The 22,317-nt window shown below is 42.6% G+C and overlaps 1 protein-coding gene and 1 non-coding gene across 2 annotated transcripts in view; one reads left to right on the forward strand and one right to left on the reverse strand.

The window, feature by feature from the left end:
- CUNH11orf53 (chromosome unknown C11orf53 homolog) overlaps positions 1-22,317 on the forward strand; it is a 165,208-nt gene that overhangs the window by 120,306 nt on the left and 22,585 nt on the right. The gene's annotated exons all lie outside the window — the stretch shown is intronic.
- On the reverse strand, positions 13,921-14,068 carry LOC111828042. The gene has a single exon (XR_002831798.1). It is a non-coding gene; the product is annotated as a U4atac minor spliceosomal RNA (small nuclear RNA).

Here is a 22,317-nt window from a genome sequence, read left to right on the forward strand (position 1 = left end):
GATAAATAAAATTTTAGTAGATAAAGAAGAGGATAAAATGTTACCAGTGGAGAAAACAGTATGAACCAAAGCTTAGAAACAATAAAATGTAGAAAGTTAGGGAGCAGTGAGCATAAGCACATAGTGTATTAGCAGAACAAGGCTGGGGGTCGGGAGAGGGAGGGAAGAGTCTCATTGTAGAGGATGAATGTGTAACCAAGCCTTCAGGTGGCGGGGGAGGGGAATGGGGGATCTTTTGGGGTTTCAAGTTGAAGAGTGAATGGTCTGAGCTCTGAATTTGTTGAGAGAGGTAGGCTAAAGGGGGAGGTTGGAGATGAAGGAGCTAAAAGGAAACTACCACTCAGTCGGGAGGAGACAACACTGTCTGCAACCAGGTTACAAGTCAGAGAAAGGAGCCGGGAGGGAAGCCCACCATGGGGACAACGCAGATGAGATCTGACACCTGTTTGCATGTCGGAAGTGAACGGAGAAATACCACACAACTCAGAGCGGGCACGGTTCAGCTCTCAAAAAATGGTGCTGCTGCTGAGCCACACATGCCGATCATTCACTTACTCCCGCCTTCCCCACTGAGCCACGAGCCCCCTAAGAGAATGGACTTGTAGTTGCCTCGCACACAGTAGGGATCCATTTGAAGAACTGAATGAGAATGAATGTGTATTCCTTCCTCGAGGAAAAGGTTGGCAGCTTGGAAAAATGAATACTCGGCCACACAAAACCGATGAGCTCTTTCTTATTTCATGGATTCTGAGACACCCATGTTTTCACGTCTCAGCATCTCTGAAACTGCATGGTCCCTGCATCCAAGCAGGAGTAACAGCTGGTTGTCACTGCCTGACAGGCAACTTGGTCATAGCTGCTCATGCTGCCACCTCAGTTGAGGCTAGTGTAAGGCGATCACGGAATTTAATCCTCCAAACCAAGACTCTTTGGAGAGTGAAAGGGGACACCAGCCAGACGGGATGCCATGACAAATGTGGGACTGTCCCACGCAGACGCAGACAGGGGGCCACCTCAGCCATGTACCCACCTTGTTGGTACCACGTATTTTGGATCTAAATGTCATTCAAAGTGTCTTCAAGTAGAGGACACTGTGATGGCCTTGAGGTTCATACCCTGAGGGTCACACTGTCATGTCCACAAAAAGCATAGAAATGGCAGTGGGACATGAATTGGATATTAGTAAAGCAAAATTCATTTTTGGAGAAATGCCCCCAACTCCATATTTTCTTACAAAGCAAAAACTAAGTAGATACTTCAAGTCCACAGAGATGTGTTACATTTGGGGGGAAGGGGGAATGCATTGCAAAAACATATTTTTAATAAATATATTTACATGCCAAACAATGTGACTAAAAGCAGGAAAAATCATCACATCCCTCAAAATGGAAGACAGAAATGTCAAACCAAAAGGTTCTGTGACCAGTTCCTACACCAGGACTGTTGTCACCGACCATGTAAATGGCAGCTTCTGCTTTCTTTCTCAATGACACACAAAATCATGGTGTGTTTTGCTATCCTTGGCGCTGTAACTTTGAAAGATACAATACCTTGTCCAGATAAATGCATCCTCATCGTCGCAAACCAGGCTGTACCTGACAGTAAGTGTCTGTCAGGGCGCTGTATCAGGGCCCCTCCGGTCCTCCCTAGGTGTGCTTCAGCCAACTTCAGGCCCGGCTCCAGCCAGAAAGCGAGACTCTCTGAGTGGGCTTACCTGCCCCTCGTGCCTAATAAAGGTGAAGGAAACCCCTAGGCAGATCAAATCTACTGTCGACCTCTTGATGTGAACCATCAAGCTCTCCCCTTCATCAGTCACATTCAGGATGCCTAAGGATATGGGAACGTTATGATCCTAAATCCTGGCATTTTGCTAATCAAGGACTCTGGTTAGGAAGAGGGTTTATTTAATCCCTCCCACCAGTGCTTCCTCCCCTCCCCACACCATAGTTAAGGGACTCAGAGCCTCTTCCACTAAAGAAAGGGCATGAGAGTCAGAGGTGGGGGTGGACGGGCATCCACCAGCTGCACCACCACACCCGCTCACTCAGCGATTTCCCTGATCCCTAAATTCTTTCCTAATGGATGCTGGGAATGGGCTTATGAAACTGACTTGTATCTTTAAGTGCAAAATTCAGGGTCCAAGACCCTCTTCAGGCCCTATGGACTGCTGCTCAGCAAATAAACCCATCTACCTCCCCTTCCCCAAAGAGCAATCTCATTGCTTCCTGGAGGGGCCAGTGGGTGTCACCAAAGGGTGTGAGAAATCAAGTAAAATCCCCCAAAGGCTTCCTTAGGCCATCTCACTCATCCTCTCCCAGGCCTAGGGGTCAGCCTACCCCCAGCATGCCCTGCCAAAGGCAGCCCCCTGGGGCAGACCTCCAGGCCCCTCTCATCTGTAACTCCATCATCTGTGCCTGTGATACCAAACAAAATATCATGGTGGAGCCTGGCCAGGTGGCTCAGTTGGTTGCAGCATCATCCCACACACCAAAGGGTTGAGGGTTCAGTCCCGGATGGGGAGCATGTGGATCGATGTTTCTCTCTCACATCAATGTTTCTCTCTCTCCCATCCTCTCTCTCTAAAATCAATAAAAATATCCTGGAGTGAGTGAGGATTTTTTTTAAAGTTTAAAAAAACAAAGTCATGGTGTATTTAATAATTTTTCCAGGGGTGGTGATCTAGAATCTAGGTCTAGTATAATGATTTTTCCCATGCAAATTAAGGAATATAGACTGCCTAATCTCCAATGTTCTTTCCAGTGGAAACTCTGTATTATTGACATTTGATTCATCACCTGAGTGTCCACATGTCAAAATGCCAGAGTATTTGCAAAACAACTATTTTGGGATTCCAGGGAAAGCTTGTGGCCATGAGACTGGCTGCATGTAGAAGAATCATAAGTGGCCAGGACGCCCTACTATCAATGCCTGACAGGCCCCTCCAAATGACAATTCAGCTGGTTTCAAGTGGCCACATCTGGCATCTTCCCTGCCCTTCACGGTGCCTCAGGGCAGCCTCTGGCTCTGTTCTCGAGCCATCTTCACCCTCGCATGGCCAACTCCGGTGGTCAAGGCCCTCCTCCCTGCTCAGTCTTCATCAGGACGACTATTTCCCCCACACACACCCCCCAATGAACTATGAAGTTGATGGAAAGACCCGGAAACATGCCACTCCCTCAAGGGTGCCTGAGCCACACTGATCTTCACACCTCTCCAGGTGTGGGGAGGACAGAAACTTCCAACTTCCCTCTGCATGTGAGAATTCCACTGGGCCCACTGGGCATGTGCTTGTTTATGCCTAAGAGGAAAACAAGTGAGAAAGTTCTCTACTCACAACACTTCTGACACCGAGCGTGTGGGTTTTCTCACACCAAGCAATTCTCCAACTCTTGGCAGAACCTGCCGGTGTGTCCTGCAATCAAACTCAGTTCTGACACTAACTACCCAGAGTTCGTGCAGACCCCACAGATTAAGGGCTCAGTCCCGTAAGACGTCCTCCCCACTTCACAGGCCAATCACAAGTCCCAGGTTGTCCCATGTACTCTGACCACTCGGCTATAACTCAGGAGTCCCCATGACAACCTCCTCAGGTTCAATAATTTGCTAGAACTGTTCACAGAACCCAGAAAAGAGTTTACTTGCTGTTAACTGATTTATCCTAAGGGATTCCACCAGGACTAGCCAAATGGATGAGATGCATAAGGCAGGGGATACAGAGCTGCCATGCCCTGTCTGCATCTCTGTGTATTCTCCAACCTTTAAGCTCTCTGGAGACTGTAGGTTAGGGACTTTTATGGAAGCTTCACCCTACAAGTATGATTAATTGTTAACTTACTCTACAGTCCCTTTCCCCTCCCAGAAGATGGGAGGCAGGACTAAAAGTTCCAATCTCTAATCTGCTGACCAGCCCCCATCCTAAAGCTACCCAGGAGCCACCAAGTGTTACCTCATGAGAACAAAGACACTCAATCACCAAGGGATTGAGGAGCTCTATGGAAGTAGCTGGAATCAAAGACCAAATAATAGGGGGGGGGGGAAGATGCTTCTAGCACTCCTAACGCTTAGGAAATTACAAGGGTTTTAGGAGCTCTGTGTCAAAAACCAAGAGCAGAAACCAATATCTATTTCTAAGTTTGTCTCAATGTCATCCTTTTCTGATGTAAGAGGCAGCTCATGTGCTACTAGCACTTTGCTCCCCTACCTCGCACTAGAATCCTCTCCCTTCCTCTCCTCCCTATAGTAAGGTGTCCCTGAGCCCCTGTGCACTGTGAGAATGGAGCCTAGCATCGCCCAAGCCACGGAGCCGCTTACTGCTCCCTTCAGCTCTCCCTCATAGAGAGGCCTCGGGAACAGAAAGCCCCGCCACAAAGGCAGGGTGGGGGAAACAGAGGTGCCTGCTCCCGGGTCCCTCACACTACCCTCCACAACCTCCCCTCCTCTCCCCCATGTCTGCCAAGCTGTCAGGAGCTGCCAACCCACTCAGCAGGTGCCCAGCCATGGCATGAAGGAGGAAGCCGACACAGAAACTTTGTGGTTGGGAGTATCTGAGGGTTGTTCCCGATACAAGGGGAGGGAGATGAATACTAATCCTGCCTGTGCTCTGTGGGTTTGTGTTTACTCTACCCAAACCTGCCTTGTTTTCCCCTCAACATGCTGCCCAGGCCACCACCATACCCACTGAGACCCAACAGCCTGCCTGACTGCACAGGTGCCCTATTTCGGAACCCACCAGCTACTGAAGTCGAACGGACAACACCCACCGCCAACCCACATCCTTCCAGCAACCACCAGCCACTCAAATCTGTAGAAAACGTGTTTCCTTGGTCTATGAAAACAACCTTTCCTGGGATTTTTTTAATGTGTTTAGTTCTATGTAAACAATTCTGGAGTTCTATGCAAATGAAGCAAGTGTACGGAGGGTGTTTTCAGCACAAGCACACGGATCTTTTGCAAATCAATTTCTCAGCTTCCATGCATTGCAGCTCTTCTGGTGACATTTAACATCTGCAATGCTGCTGCGGGGTGCTAGGCGTTTCTGCATCAAACTTCCTCTAGAAAATCATTAGTCTTTGGGATACAGGAACGGTCTACAGGGCAATGGTTACAAAGTCTTCAGTGTTGCATTCAGTTTGTGGAAAGAGAAAGGGGTTGTACTTAATAACATTTCTTTACAAGGAAAACTGGTGGAATGCCCTCGGCTCTGTTTTATCTGCCGTGTACTGCTTATACCCGGAGACCGCTACCTCTGCTGGGTTCTATGGCAGGGTTCAGCGTGGGGACCCACTGGGGGCCCACTATGTGCACAGCCCCATAAGCACAGTTAAGTGCTGTGGGAATACAGAGAAGAAAGAGACTATCTGGTTGGGGATGGTGGACGGATATGCAAACCACTGACCAGAATGGAAAGCAGCATGAAATCAGCGTCATTTCAAGTAAGAAACACCATGAAATGGTCCATTGAATCTACCCTGGTGCAAACTATGTGGAGAAGGCAGCATTAGTGGTGAGTTTGGAAAACCACTGAGTTCTCAGGTAGAGCCAGAGCAGGGGCCATCAACCCTCAGTATTTATTAATAATCACATGGGTGGCAGTTATTCCATTTCTGGGAATTTGTCACAAGAAACCCAAACCACTAATTCCAGAGAATATCTACCCCCTTTGTTCATTGCAGCATTATTTATAATAGCCCAAGTGCCCATCAGTAGATGAGTGGGTAAAAAAGCTGTGGTACCTTCACACAATGGAATATTACTCAGATATAAAAAAGAAGGAAATCTTAGCTTTTATGACAGCATGGATGCACCTGGAGATGGTTGTGCTAAGAGAAGTAAGCCAGTCGGAGAAAGACAAATACCATGTTTCACTTATATGTGGAATCCAATGAACAAACACTAGCAAACAAAATAGAAACAGACTCACAGATACAGAGAACAGACTGACAGCTATCAGAGGGGAAGAGGTTAGGGGGTCTGTGTAAAAAAGGTGAAGGGATTAAGCAAAAACAGCAGCACATATAGACACAGCCAACAGTATGGTGATTACCAGAGGGAAAGGGGGATGGGGGAAGAGACTAGAGGGTATAAGGGGAGTAAATGGTAATGGAAGGAGACTTACTTGTGTAATAAACACAAAATACAATATACAGATAATGTATTACAGAATTGTACACCGGAGACCAATGTGATTTTATTAACCAATGTCATCCCAATAAATTCAATTAAAAAAGAATCGCATGGGTGGGAAGGGCAGGGATTTCCTTTAGAAATGTAGCAACTATAAGAGATGTATTCTATCAGTCAGAGAAGTGCCTACACAAAGCTCTCAAATCTGCCTGTGCATTAGAGCACCCCAGAAACTCATCAAAACTGCAGATGTCTTTCCCAATGAGCAGAGGAGCAGGTCTCCAACATCTTGCTCTCAGAACCCCTTTACTTTCTTATAAATTATTGAGGACCCCAAAGAGCTTGGTTTTAATATGACTTTTTAAAGTGTGAATAAATTAAAATAACTAATTAATTTAAATGCACTTATTACATTAGAAATTAAAACTAAGAAATTTTAAAATATTTATTAGTCATTTAAAATAACAATAATGCACCATTTACATATCCACAGAGATAATCTTATAATAAAAAAATAACAGTGCTTTTCAAACTGAAAAAGTTACTGAAAAAGGTTGGCACTGTTTTACAAATTTTTGAATCTCCTGAATGTTTGGCTTTGTGGAAAACAGCTGGATTCGCTGCTTCTCCAGTCAATCTGTTAGTCAATCACAAGTCAGATAGCATCTAGAGACCTCCTCTGTACATTCCTGAGAGGATGGAAGAGTAAAAGGCAAACTAATTTGTTATGAAATTAGTTTGGACTTTGCAGATCTCCTGAATCAGTCTCTGGGACCTCTAGGTACCTCCGGAATGCACTTTGAGAAACAAGGTTCTCTAGATTTCATGGTCTGAAACGCGGTTGGGCCATGTGATTCAGAGCCAGGTTGGAGGACCAGGAGATGATGCCCATCTGAAGCCCTGAAATGCCAAGTGTTACACAAATCCAGTCAGACTAGAAAGGGGTCTGGGAACTCACTCTTTTTAGGACCAGGAGACAGAACCAAAATTAGGTTAAACAGTAATTGTGGGTAAAGATGAATGAGAAAAATGTCAGAAAATACCTAAAATGTGACTTCTTTTCATTTTGCTATAGAGTTCACAACACTGACTGTACGTCAATATAGACCCCCTTTTTCCCATTTTCAAATCATTTTTACTTTGCAATTACAGTTGACATACATTATTATATTAGTTTCAGGTGTATATCCCCGTGACTGAACAGTACATAACTTACTAACTAAGTGATCAACCCAAAAAATATCACACCCATCTGACACCATACATAGTTATTACAATATTATTGATTATATTCCCTGTGCTGTGACTATTTTGTAACAACCAATTTGTACTTCTTAATCTTTTCACCTTTTTCTCTCCTGCCCCAACCCCCTCCCATCTGGCACCTGTCAAAATGTTCTCTATAACCGAGTCTGTTTCTGTTCTGCTTGTTCGTTTATTTTGTTTTTTAAATTTAATTGTTGATAGGTATGTATTTATTGCCATTTTATTGTTCATAATTTTTATCAAACAATACCCTCTTTTAAAATACCAGAAAGTGTGGTTTAAAATACAGCTCTCTTGGGCCTCCCCCCAAAGGATTCTGAATTAGAACGGGATAGGGACTAGGCAAAGGTATTTCTAACCAGCTCCATCAGTGGCTCTGCTTTGGAGCATATATAAATATTTATTATATAGTTTATACATAATAAAAAAGCTAGTCAATTACATTAAAATGGCATTCATTTTTATTCTGATTCCCAAACAAAAACCTTTTCCTAGGATTCCGCCTATATCTGAAAGATACCTAGCTTTTAAAAATCATGTACCCATAATCTAAGTATTACAGGCACAATACCTACATTTTGAACAGGGAAATATGGGCTTTTCATACATTTTATTTTTGTAAAACCTAACTAAATTAAAGGGATAGAAAATGCCACTGCTATTCATAGACAAATAATGGATTCCTTGTTTACATAATAAACTTTTAAAAGCGTGGGCTCCTAATGGAAACTCATTGTTACTGAATAAAAATCCTCTTAGGGAGGAAAAAAGTACCTTCAAATATAATCTACAGTGGGGATGCAAATTGCAGAGAAACAGACACCAAGGATTTGCATTTAATAAAATCTAAAGCAAGTCATTTCAGAAGCATCACTACCGTGTACAGAGGCCTTTCCTTCAGGATCAGGCTGAGCTTGTAGGAGGCCAGGACCTTTACCCAAGAGAACAGGCTGCTCGCTCACCAGAAACCCTGCATCCCGTCCAGAAGGAAATTCACCAGAACCATCAAGAATGGAAGGTGGTGAGTCAGCGTTGATTTTTACAATTTTTATAAAGCTCTTAGTAATGCTTATGTTTATTTTTGGCATCATAAAGTCATAAATGAAGCTAAGAACAAGAAGAAATATCCTTAACCCTGGCTAGAGTATGAAATATAAAAATATGAAAACATACATCAGACACCAACAATTTAGTACTCTTGGTAACATTTCATAATTCCAGTCACATATAATCCTTAATTGTTAGATTGCCTTTTGCTGCATAGAGTTTAGGTTGGCATTTATTCTGAAAGATCAACTCTATTGAACATTATTTTTATAAAATGAGGACTTGGATATTAAAGCATTCTTTTCAGTCTAGTGAAATTTTATGTTAAATGTAATGACTTCCAGTTAGCCCTTTGTTATAAGGAAAGTGCAGGAGAAAGAGCCACATATATTGAGAACTTGAAATATATTTTACTCATGCATCTTGCTTTGAGCTCTTAAGGTAAGGATGAAGGTCTTCCCACATACATGTAAGGGAGAACCTGAGCCGTTATTTCATGAATTCAAACTTTATACAGATCTTTCTCAGCTTGTTCACTCTGAAGACACGGATGTTAGTGTCAGCACAGAGGAAAACCCAAATTTGAGATGAAAAGGTGAGCATTTTAAATGTCAGTAATGACCGGAACTATTTCAAATATGCCTTGGGCAGTACCTTGGGGAAAAAAAACTAACATTATTTTAAAGCACCACAGCTCTTCAAAGTCTGATCTCAAAAGATAAGGAGACAGACAGCCAGAGCCACACAAGCTCCTAGGTCCTGCAGCATGGAATTGGTTATTGGCAGGAATGCTAAGTTTCTGGATCCAGCTATGAGGCTCTAAAGGTGCGGAGGGGGCTGTTGGGGTATTGGGAGGGGCTGTTGGGGTATTGGGAGAGGTTGTGGGTGGGAGGGGCTGTGGGTGAGGGCCTGCTACCTGGGCCAGCCAAATTGACAAAATCCTAACAGGTTGACTACTTTGGCTTCACTTCTTTAAAAGTTTTGGTCTTTATTTCAAAAGCAGTATATATTATTTTCTGCTCAATAATTGGTATTTTGAACATTTCTAGAGAAGTTGCTGAATGCGCCTTTCCTTGTGTCCTCCTGGAGGTCCCCCATAATAAAACTGAAATGATACCATTTCCCAGATCAGACATGGAAGCACAGACGCTGAGACTTTCGAAGGTGTAGACCTAGCACCATTATTCCTGGGGGGTATCTGTCTCCCGGTGAGGAGGTCTGCCCCTCAGCAAGGCAGGCAGAGCTGGGCTAGTGGCCCGAGAGGGCCCCACGGTGCCAGGGCTGCCCCTGAGCCAGGTGGTGCACCGACACACTGCCTTGCCACTGGACTGTCCAGACCTCATTCTCGGCACTTTCCTGACAGACAGAGAAATAAAACCAACGTGGATGCTGTCCACCAGTAACTTGTCACTTAGGAGTTTTATTCTGCTCTGTCTTGAGTGAGAGTGTGTCTGTATTCTGTTCCTTGAAAGTATACAGTGCAGGGAGAATTTATTTATTATCTTTTTTTTAATCCTCACCTGAGGGTATTTTTATTGATTTTAGAGAGAAAGAAAGGGAGAAAGAGAGAAACGTTGATGTGAGAGAAATATCAATTGGTTGCCTCCCATACCTGGATGGAACCCAAAACCTAGGTATATGCCGTGACCAAAAATCAAGCCCACCACCTTTTCTGTGTATGGGATGACACTCCATGCAACTGGGTCACCTGACCAAGGATCATCTATTATCTTAATTCTGGCATTGTCTAATGATGTAACTCAAAACATAAGTTATTATTTTCTAAAGTTATGAGATGAGTTTTTGTTTTATTCTTTTTCTGTCTTGAACTATCTCTTTATTCCCTTACGTGTATAACAAGCATGCACTTAGAGACTCTAAAGTTTTGAAAGCAAGAAAATGTATTCCAGAGAATGTCATAAAAAATAGAAAAATAAGGATGTACTTAAAATACCATAAATCAGTGGTCAACTGCTGCTCTCGAGCCACATGCGGCTCTTTGGCCCCTTGAGTGTGGCTCCCACAAAATACCACATTCAGGCTCACATATACAGTGCGTTTGAAACTTCGTGGCCCATGAGCAGAAGTCGGTATTTTGTGGAAGAGCCACATTCAAGGGGCCAAAGAGCCACATGTGGCTCGCGAGCCGCTGTTTGCCGACCACTGCCATAAATGTATTTGATTTTTAATAACAAAAAAAGGTTTATGAATCACATACATTTAAAATATTAAACTCCAAAATACATGACTTTTACTTAATGCAGAAACTGTTTAATTTTCAAAAATAAGGTTAAGATAACCACACCACTATATCTACTATGGGCCAAATTATTCAGCAAAGTGAACGGGAATAAGGAGAGGGTGTGATTGAGACAATTTGGGGTGTGTGTGTGTATATGTATATATGTATATATATTCACAATACCACAGTACAATTTTTTCCAAATTCTAAAGAACAAATAGATTCTTATTGATAAATTTGTGTTGTTTTCTCTCCGGAAACTTGTCTTTGTTTTCTCAACAACTGATCTGAATGCAAGCTGGTACCTAGAGTATTTGAATAAAAACTCAAGTGTCTCCAGGTTTATACAGGCGTGTGGTCTTTAAATAGACACAAAACACAGGGAAAATAGTGTTTGGGAGTAGGAATACTGGTAATATTTTAAACTCTAAATATCACTGCACTCTAAAAAAGGAGGGCAGGGTAGTTAAGCCACTCTGAGAATTCTCAGAAACATGAAGACTATTCCAGATGATAGTTGAAAGAATGTGTACTAGGTCCCATTGCTTAGTTAAACTTTATTTTAATTCACCTTAGGTGCTGTGGGAAAGGTTGGTATTTGCTTTTTTGTACCACTGCTTCAGAACATGGCTTATCCCCACGGCCGCTGTTTTCTCACAACCAGAGAAAGGGTTTCGTTGCCACCGCTTACAAAACTGATCCCCTGAGCGCTCAAAAAGGTCTGCACCTTTGCAAACCCTGTGGTCTTTCTGGGCCTTCATTTTCCTCAACTTCTCTAAAGCACTTTATTTGCTCCACAACTTTTTATTGAGTACCTGCTAGTTATTTCTCTTTCTCTATGGACCCTCTTTCTTTCATTTCTCTGATGCTGTCCTGATGGTACATTACTTATATTTCTGACCCCCCCCCCCCCCCGCCTTCCCCTGAGAACCAGAACTGTAGCCTTTTCCCCATACTCAGCGCTTGGATTTCTATTCCTCTGTTGCTACAAAGCCTTCCTCGGAGAACTTCATTTTCATAGCTTTCATTACCATACCTTTAATGATGTTTCTTAGATGTACAGTTCTAATTCTTGTCAAAGTTCCTGTCCTATATATTTTATTTTATTAAGCCACCACAATGACACTAGCTCTCTACCCTTTCTGCACATGCCTTGCTCCTTCCTGCCTCTGCATTTGCTCATACCATTCCTGATGTCTAAAATACCTTTCTTCCTCCTCCCATCCCATCCACATCCTTCTAAATCAGCGGTTCTCAACCTGTGGGTCGCAACCCCTTTGGGGGTCAAATGACCCTTTCACAGGGGTCGCCTAAGACCATCAGAAAACACATATATAATTACACATTGTTTTGTAATTAATCACTATGCTTTGATTATGTTCAATTTGTAACAATGAAATTGGGGGTCACCACAACATGAGGAACTGTATTAAAGGGTCGCGGCATTAGGAAGGTTGAGAACCACTGGTCTAAATCCAACCCAAGTCCCACCCATCCCTTCCCACAAAAAGTTTATCAACAATCCAGAGTGTACTCTTCCCCTACCTTTCACGTGTGAATGTCTTATTTCTCTCACTAAAATAGGATCTCTTTGAGGACATCTGTTATATGTTCTAAACTTATTTTGCATCCCCTGCGGCATATAGCCCCATACAACAAGTCCGTGCCAACTGGAACGTAAGACTGATTGTTTTATGATAAAACTTCAGAAGTGTTGATCTGGTTGTTTACCATCCCATGAACTTTATCCCTCTATTCATTGCTATGTGGTTATTTGTTAAGCTTATTTAGAATAGGTGTAATTCCCCTAGGCTTTTTGGCATACACATAAAGCATAAGTAGATCATTCAGATTGAAATCAGCAATTAAAAAGCCTTCAGAAAAAAAGTGAAGCCAAGACTCTGCAAACACACAAAGGATCCAGCCTGGACCTCTTCAGCTTCCACCTCCTCCTCTCAGACCTTAGTCCACACCTGCCATCAACCAGTCATCAACATTAATGCTTAGCCAGGATGCCTCTGTTAGAGTTGGCCCCCACCTCCGCAGGTACCTTACCAACGTCCTTACTCTTATGTATGCCTGTGGTTCTCATCAGAATCACCAGGAGGACTCATTAAAAAATGGATTTCTGGGCCCCCACCGCTAAAGTTTCTGATTCGTTCATCTGTAGGAGACCCAGAGAACCTGCACGTCCCAGCTTCTGGCTGATGCCCTTGCTGCTGGTGCAGAGATCACATGTGGAGGATTACTGGGTGTATTCTCACTTAGGCTTGTCTATCTGACTTTGACCCCTGCCTTCTTTTGACATTTAGTACTTGAGTTATTCTCCTACTCCAAGCTGCTTCAGGGGCACTAGAGTAGAGGTGCCTTGGTCATTGAGCATACCACCTCTCCCCTTTCTTTACTCCAGTCTCAGAGGTTGAGAACCAACTTGTGCCCTTGACCCCAATTTCTTGCTTCTTTTTCAAAATGTCCTTCCATCATTTTTTCCCTCTTTTCCTAAATCTTTAGTCCTTTCTTCTGTCCTACTTTACTATCCTCTAATCTCTGTCACCCATCTATAATAATAAAAGTGTCATATGCTAATTAGACTGGACGTCCTTCTGGACAACCTTTTGGAAGAAGCCAAGGCTGTGAGGGAAGCCCAGGTTGGGTCCCGGGTGCCTGCCGGCAGCTGGAGGGAAGCCTGGGTCCTGGGTGCCAGAGGGAAGCCAGTGCCAGCAGTCGGGGGAAGGAAGGCCTACTCTTGCATGAATTTCATGCATCGGGCCTCTAGTAAGTACATAAATAGATGTAAAAACATAAACAAATGTCCCCTTGACCCTATAGTTTTCTCTAGTTATCATCTAATCTCTTGTTTCCCTTTCTCATTCAAACTTCAAGAAGTCATTTCCCTTCCTGTCTCCACCTCTTCCCTTGACATTATTACCTGTAAGGAGGAGAGTATTAGGAGATGAGGTCAGATGTATCATGGAACAAGGTTCTAGCTACCTTACTCTCCCAAAATTGCCATTGGGGAAGTCTAACACCAACCACTGCATTGAAAGGATGCCTTGCTGTCTCTATCTTCCTGGATCACTCTGCTGCATCTCATACCTTTCCCTTCTTTCTTAAAATCTCCTCCCCTAAATTCTGTGATACCTTATTCCCCTGGTTTGACCTGATTCTTCTCCAACCATTTCTTCTTCATTGGGTTTTCTCCTCCTCTGATAACCCTTCAAATGAGGATGTTCCACGGGACCATCTTTAAACATTTATCTATCTATCATCTATCTATCTATCTATCTATCTATCTATCTATCTATCTATCATCTATCTATTTTAGGCATAGCAGTATTGTCCTCACTAGATGTTCATTGGACAGTAGCGCAACCCCAAGAAAAGGATGGTTCCATCTTTAACCATTTAGTCCAGTGTTTTAGGAATCGGTGTTACGGGAGTTCCCGGGATATTGATCCTCTCAGCCCTCAGCAACAGCCTGGCCTGTTTATTCCCATATGCCAGACACATATTGTTTCTATGTGTGCCATCATGTGACTCTACCTTTTAAACACTCCCCCAAGAGATTTCATCCTCTTTCCCGGTTTCATTACCATCAACATCATGATGGCTCTGGGCCTTCTGTACTTAGACCAACCCCATGATGGAAACTTGAGAATCACCCTTGGATCTTCCCTCTCCTTTCCCTCCCACATACAAATAATTGCCAGATCTGTCTGCTGTTTGCCCTCCTATCTACTGCTGCTCAGACCCCATCACCTCTTGCCCAAATTATTCTAGAAACCCCCTGCCTGATTTCCCTGTGGTTTTGTGATTCTTAAGTCCATTCTTCACACAGCTTTCAGAAAAGTCCATCTAAAATGCAAATCTAACCACAATACACCCATGCTTAAAAGCAATGGCTCTGTGTCGAATAGGATGAAGTCCAAACTCCTTCACATACAAGAAACTTCATGACTGAGCCCTACTCATTGTAGTTCCCCAGGCTACCTTCTTGCCACATCCTCTCTCACACACCTCTGCATTCTTCCCTCCAGGCCATTGCCCATGCTATCTCTATGCCTGAATGTTCTTGCCCATTTTGCCATCACCACACACCCCTTACCTCAGCTCAGGTGTCACCTTGCCTTCCCTAACACCCTCCCACACTCACAAGGAAGTGACATATTCTGTGTTTATCTGAGTATCTTAAGCATATTTCTCTTGTTGTACTTAGCACATTTGCATTATAATTACTTTTTTAGTATTTTTCTCCTCCCACTTGATAGCATGTTCTTTTGTATCCCCTGTTCTGAAATGCCTGACACAGAAAATATTCAATAAATAATTGATGAGTAAATACAGCCTTAGGCTTTTCTAAAAGATAAGTCATCACATATAATTCTAGGAACAACACTTAGGTTCCTTTGGAAAAAAATCATAAGGTCATTAAGCTTTAAATTTGAGGTTTATTTGAAAGATGTACTTTAAGCCTCTTTAATTAAAAGATATATAGTCCCATCCATGCTGCTGCAAATGGTAATAATTCTTTTTTACAGCAGCATAGAATTCCATTGTGTAGATGTACCAAAGTTTTTTAATCCACTCATCTGTTGATGGGCACTTAGGTTATTTCCAAATCTTAGCTATTGTAAATTGTGCTGCTATGAACATAGGGGTCCATATATTGGTTTTTCTGTTTTCCTGGGATACATTCCTAGAAGTGGGATCACTGGGTCAAATGGGAGTTCCATTTTTAGTTTTTTGAGGAAACACCGTACTGTTCTCCACAATGGCTGCACCAGTCTGCATTCCCACCAGCAGTGCACGAGGGTTCCTTTTTCTCCGCATCCTCACCAGCACTTGTTAATTGATTTGTTGATGATAGCCATTCTGACAGGTGTGAGATGGTACCTCATTGTTGCTTTGATTTGCATCTCTTGGATGAATAATGACTTTGAGCATGTTTTCATATGTCTCTTGGCCTTCGGTATGTCCTCTTTCGAAAAGTGTCTATTTAGGTCCTTTGCCCATATTTTGATTGGATTGTTTATCTTACTTTTGTTCAGTTGTATGAGTTCCCTGTAAATTTTTGAGATTAAAAGCTTATCAGAGATAACATTGGAAAATATGTTTTCCCATGCAGTGGGCTTTCTTGTTGTTTTGTTGATGGTTTATTTTGCTGTGCAGAAGCTTCTCATTTTGATGTAGTCCCATTCGTTTATTTTCTCCATTTGCAACAGCATGGATGGAACTAGAGAGCATTATGCTAAGCAAAATAAGAAAGATAAATATCACATGATCTCACTCATTTGTGGAATATAATGAACAACATAAACTGATGAACAGAAATAGAACCAGAGACATAGAAGCATCTAACAGACTGTACAATCTATGAGGGAAGGCAGAGGGTGAGAGGGTAAGAGATCAACCAAAGGACTTTTATGCATGCATATGAGCATAACCAATGGACACAGACAGTAGGGAGTGGGGGAGGGCTTGTGCTTGGGGGACGGGATGGTGGGGGAGAGGTCAATGGGGGGGGAGAAGACTCATGTAATACTTTAAACAATAAAGAATTTTTTAAAAAAGATATATAGTCCAACTCCTGTCAAAATTAGACCCAAGGGACCTTTTAAATAACTTTGTTTTGCTGAGACCAGATTATGTGTGCTTTTATTTGTATTAAACAATATGTTGTCTTGGAACCTATAGATTATTTCTTCTTCATGAGGCCGAGAGATGGTGATTTTCCCAAGACTAGTATGTGGTTAATAGCACTGACTCAGGCCAGCAGCCTTTGTGCCAATGCATCATTCTGCCCCTGGTTTGGGTTTGGTTTCCTCCTTCCTTCCTTTCATCTTCTTTGTGATGAGACTTTACTTATAAGTCAAATATATGCTAGATTATTTACAAATTCAACCAGATTGGAGAATATTTCTGGTTATATACTTAATGCATATATATGTTAGTATGTTCTGCCATATACACTGATGCTGAATTCTAAGCCAGCTGAAATTGCTGATAAACCAGCAACACCTCAATGAATCAAAACCATCCAACCTTCTACAGAACAACAATTTCAAAGTTAAAAAAAATGTCTTATAATTCCTCTAGTTAACCACCAATTAAGAGCTTAAATACTTCTATCATCATCCAAGCAAAAGGTTCTCCTGTCTTTGTTTGATTACCCTTAGTGACAAGGAACTCACTGTCCCCAAAAGCCATGTTCCCAATTTTATAACCTTGGGGGAATATTTTCTCGATAGCCTGTTATCGCTCTGTAATTTCATCAGGGTAAACTAGCAAATTTTCTGGTTGTTAGAGCTACAATCTAACCTCAGTCTGGATCCTAGCCACTAAGTCTGCTGATTAGTAGCTATGAGACCTTGACAAATCACTTAGCCCCAGACCACAACTTCTTCATCTGTAAAATGGATCAAATGAAATAATGCATGTACCTTGTCCAGCACCATAATATGGTTGATCAGTACATGTGGTAAGTGCTCAATAAATATTCTTAAATGAATGAATGACACTTCCCTGATCCTTGGCCTAGTTTCAAAGCAGCAACTCCTCATGTTGTATAACTGTATTTTCAAAAAAAAATACATAAATTAGTATAGTGAACAGAAACAAATGACTTTCTCCTTAATAACATAATCTTCCTGCCCTAGCCTGGTGTTTCTCAGTGGTTGGAGCATAGGTCCTCTCATCAGATGATTGTTGTTTTGATTCCCAGACAAGGACACATACCTGGGTTGCAGGTTTGCCCAGTCTCTGATCAGGGTATGTGTAGAAGGCAACCAATTGATGTGGCTTTCTCTCTCCTCCCTCCCTTCCACTCTCTCTAAAAATCAATGGGAATCCTATCCTGGGGTGAGGATTAACAACAACAACAAAAGAACATAATCTTCCTGAAACAGTCCATTTGATCTGCTCACCCACAGCAGGTAGGAATGTGAGCCAGCAGGAATACTTTCCCTCTGTAATCTGAATCATGCAAATCCACCTTTGCACCATGTAGTAAGAAGCATCATTTCTAGTTGCATCCAATCCCTGATCTTGCTATTAAAGCAAAAATTTGAAGTCTTCCTTACGTAGATCTTGGCAAACCAGAGTACAAATAAGAAGACACTTTGAAGAGTTGTTGTGTAGAAGTTGGAATGGTGTTTCTTTCACTTAATCAGAGCTTGGTTGGGTCTTCATTCAGGGCTAGGAGATGGGACTAGATGACCTCTGTGAAGCCACTTCAAATTCAAGTCTATCATGCTAACAAGAAAACAGCATTACAATTATAGCCTCTGACTACAGCCCTCTAGTTGTTAACCTGATTACTCCACCCACATTTGATTGTTACTATTCCATTTGCTTAAGTCCCAGGAGACTACAGCAAACGAGTATATCAAGGCGTGAGAGTGAAGCACACAGTCAAAGATCTGCTGGCAGAAAAACGATCCAAGCAGACAAGTAACTCAAGATTTAATGTAAGTCTCATACATTCTGAAGTCTTTGTGGGGGGGGGGGGTAAGTCCTATATTAAGATTAGTTATCTCCCCTCTTCTTTTATTTACACAGCAACCTCTCACCTCTTGAGTCTGATATTTTCCATTGAAAATCTTTCCTTTTACTGGCACTTACAGTATAATTACTGTTATTAACACTATGGCACATCTGTCAAGCTATTCCAAGAGCTCTGTGCACTGTTTGGCTGACTACTACAGCTGGTGGCAGTGAGAGGAAACTGTGCTCTACCTTTTCATCCCCCACCCAACCCGTCATGAATCAACAAAGGCTTAGTTGGTGAAAATCATCACGTTATTCTAAGCCTGATAGAGACAACTTAGAAGAATCCTCTCTGTAACATGCAAAGTCAGATTTTAAAATCCTAGTAGGACTCAGCCATAAGAAAAGATGAAATACTGGTTTTTGCAACAACATAGATACATCTTGAGAATATCATGTTAATCGAAATAAGTCAAACAGAAAAAGTCAAGAACCATATGATTTCATTCATATGTGGGATATAAAACTGAAAGCAACAAGTCAACGAACAAACAAAACTCATAGATACAGACAACAGTACGGTGGTTACCAGAGGGAATGAGGGTGAGAGTGTAATAAAGGATAAAGGGGATCAAACCAATGCTGACTGAAGGAGACCTGAGGTTGAATGGTGAACACACACGATAGTATACAGATGATGTATTATAGACTTGTACATTTGAAACCTATATAAGTTTATTAGCCAAGTCACCCCAATACATTTAATAAAAAGTTTAAAGAAAAATCCTAGTAGGAGACACCCTTAATTCTAACACCCTTATCTACCAACTGTGTCTTCATAAATAGCTACACTCTATGCCTAAAATGTTTAAGTAGTGGCACCAATTCTCAAAAAACAAAAAGTGATTCAAGAATGGAAATAGTATTTGGCTATCAAGACAGTATATAATCATTATCTATTAAGTAAAATACAACAACATAAATATCAGGATCTGTCAGGAATTGCTGGGTACAGGGCACAGAGCAGATGACCAGGAATAACTGAGCAAGCATGGACAGCACCTCACCCAGGGGCTGGCACACAGTGGGCACTGGTCACCCAGTGTGTCTGCTCTGAATGTCAGCACCATGTCCAACACTGCTCCAAAATCAAATTAAATGAGCAACCCCAGATTCTATTTCCTCCCATCCATATTTTCTGCCTTTTTTTCTTTTAAACCATCTCCTCTAGTTCAACAAATGGAGCTTAGCTGATAAAGAGAAATCTAAATAATTGGCTTCTTGTCTGCTCCTAGTGCAGTGTTTCTCATAGCGCCTGCTTAAAATCATCTGGGGTGTGTGGGGCGTCTGTTAAAATTATCCATACCAATCTAGAGGAGAGAGAGAGAGAGAGAGAGAGAGAGAGAGAGAGAGAGAGAGAGAGAGAGAGAGAGAGATTTCAGCATCTACTCTAAATGAACTACAGCTTCATGGAAGTACTGTAAATTGCTTGGCCACAACGTTAGCTAAAATTGTGCAACATGATGAAAGTTACAGGCAAACTGTCAATTGGGAAGATAAAGATCACAGTGAAGATAACACCACAGTCAAGGAGCAGATATTGCATCTTCCCAGTGTGAGTGAGGAGGTAACTCACTCCTTGGCATTGTCATCAGTCTATAATAATAAAAGTGCAATATGCTAATTAGACCGGACAGCTGAATGACCTTCCAGATGTCATTCCAGACGTCCTTCTGGATGAAGCCATGAGGGCCAAGCCCGAGGTGGTTAGGGACAATCAGGCAGGCAGGCAGAGGCAGTTAGGGGTGATCAGGCAGGCAGGCGAGCAGTTAGGAGCATCAGGCAGGCAGGCAAAGTGGTTAGGGGTAATCAAGCAGGAAGAGTGGTTAAGGGTGATGAGGCAGGCAGGTGAGTGCTTAGGGGCGATGAGGCAGGCAGGCAGAGTGGATAGGGGAGATCAGGCAGGTAGACAGGCAAACAGTTAGGAGCCAGTGGTCCCAGATTGCAAGAGGGTACGGGCTGGGCTGAGGGACCCCTCCCACCCCCCATGCATGAATTTCGTGCACTGGGCCTCTAGTGTCTATATACAAATGATAAGGCCCTATACCCAACAGAGTTACAAAAAAAGACCAAATGGTAATATATTTTTCTTTTAAAAATGACCTAACATGACTTCTTGTTCAATATCTATGACTATCAAATAGTGTTTTCTTTATTTGTTGATGTTACTTTTTAAGAGCTATAACAATATAAACATAATTAATAATAAGCTATATTATTTTATGAAAATGAAGATTCCTGGTTCTTTTACCATGTCTACTAACATAGAGTTATTTGGCTGGAGCCAAGAAATGGTCATTGTTAACAAGTTCCTTGGGTGAATCTTTACATAGCATATCTTGATAACTTTACCATGGAGCAAAGAGTAAGCATTTAAGCCTCACACACCACAGCCATAGTTCTTATCTTTACCCAGATAAGAACTTGTTGAACTACTGCTAATTGGCCCAGTGACATTGAAAATGTTATAGTGAAAGTGGCTACAAGAAATGCATAATACATGGTCTGTGCCATTAAACACCAAATAGCCTGGTGGAAAGGAAAAATACTTATCCACTTAAAAATATACAAGACAATATAATGAAGCACTGGACTGAATGGTAAAGACAAAAGACCAGGCAGTATGTCCATGTGATATGAAGACTATAACAATGTTTACATAAGGACTGTTTAAAGTACATTTCCTTATGTGTTATCTCATTTAATCGACACATTAATTCTGTGAGACTGAGATTTACATGGTTTCCCATTTTAGAGATTAAAAAGTTGAGAACAAGAGAAGGGAATTGATTATTTTTATGCTACAGTTAGCAAGTGGCAGGTTTCTGACTTTTAGTTCCATATTCCTTTTAAGGGAAAGATCAATGTGGTGAATAGCAAAATCTCTGACTCATGTTGTCTTTGTCCATTTCAGTTGCTATAACAAGATACCACAAATGGGGTAGCTTAAACAGCAAACATTTCTCACAGTTTGAAGGCTGGAAGTCTAAGATCAAGGCTGGAAGTGTACTCTTCTGGGGGGTAGATGTCTCCCTGTATTCTCACATGGGGCCTGGGGAGCTTTTGGGTCTCTTATAAAGGCTCTACTCCCATTCCTGGGGGCTCTGTTCTCATGATCTAATCACCCCAAAGGCCCCACCTCCTAATATTATCTTATTGGGCATTAGGATTTCAACATATGAATTTGGGGAGGAGGTAAACTTTCAGGCCATATTACATGCAAACAAAGGTAATGAAAACTCAAGAAGATATATTTATGTAAAAAGAACTTCTAGGACTAGAAAATTTCAAACCAGCTCTAACTATACACTTATTCTTTGGCATAAGTGGGGGCTGTATGAACTCAGCCTTAACCTCATCTACTTATATAAAAACCCTGGGTGGTGTTCATCACGACCACCAGAACCGAGACCAAGTGGAAGGAAGTCAGTACTGCAGGGGTTGTCTTTGCAATGGCTGTGCCCTCCCCCAAGCTGTTTCCTGGAGCTGTTTCTGGCAAGGGTGGGGTTTGAGGCAGGAACCCACCCTCAGAACGTGGACCCATTGAATCCTGGGTTGCTTTGCCAAGGGCTGCGCCCTCCCCTAGCTGTTTCCCGGAGCTGTTTGGGTGTAACATCAAGCCAGAAACTCAACCAAGTGGAAGGAAATCAGTCCTGCGGGGGTTGTCTTGGCAACAGCTGCGCCCTCCCCCGAGCTGTTTCCTGGAGCTGTTTCCAGTGAGGGCAGGGTTCGAGGCAGGAACTCACCCTCAGAGCATGGACCCACTGAATCCTGGGTTGTTTTGCCAAGGGCTGCACCCTCCCCAGCTGTTTCCTATGTGGCCTGAGGGAAGAACCTATGCTCAGAGCACCAGGAGCGCCCAGCAGCAGTCAGTCCTGGGTTGCTGAGGTGGAGGCCACAGCATGCTAGAACTCTGGATCTGGCCCAACAGGGGCATGGCTGACCTTCAAACCAGACCCTGACAGTAGAAAGGAGGGAGCCCCATTCCTCACAGAATCCGCTGTTGGATAGCTTGCTGTCAGTGGCCTGCCAGCCAGGAACCCCATTCTCCTGAACCCCGGACCCTGACAGGAGGGAGGAGGGAGCCCCTTTCC

The sequence above is a fragment of the Myotis lucifugus genome, unplaced genomic scaffold, assembly GCF_000147115.1.
Source record: "Myotis lucifugus unplaced genomic scaffold, Myoluc2.0 scaffold_270, whole genome shotgun sequence".
In the NCBI taxonomy this organism is placed as follows: Eukaryota; Metazoa; Chordata; class Mammalia; order Chiroptera; family Vespertilionidae; genus Myotis; species Myotis lucifugus.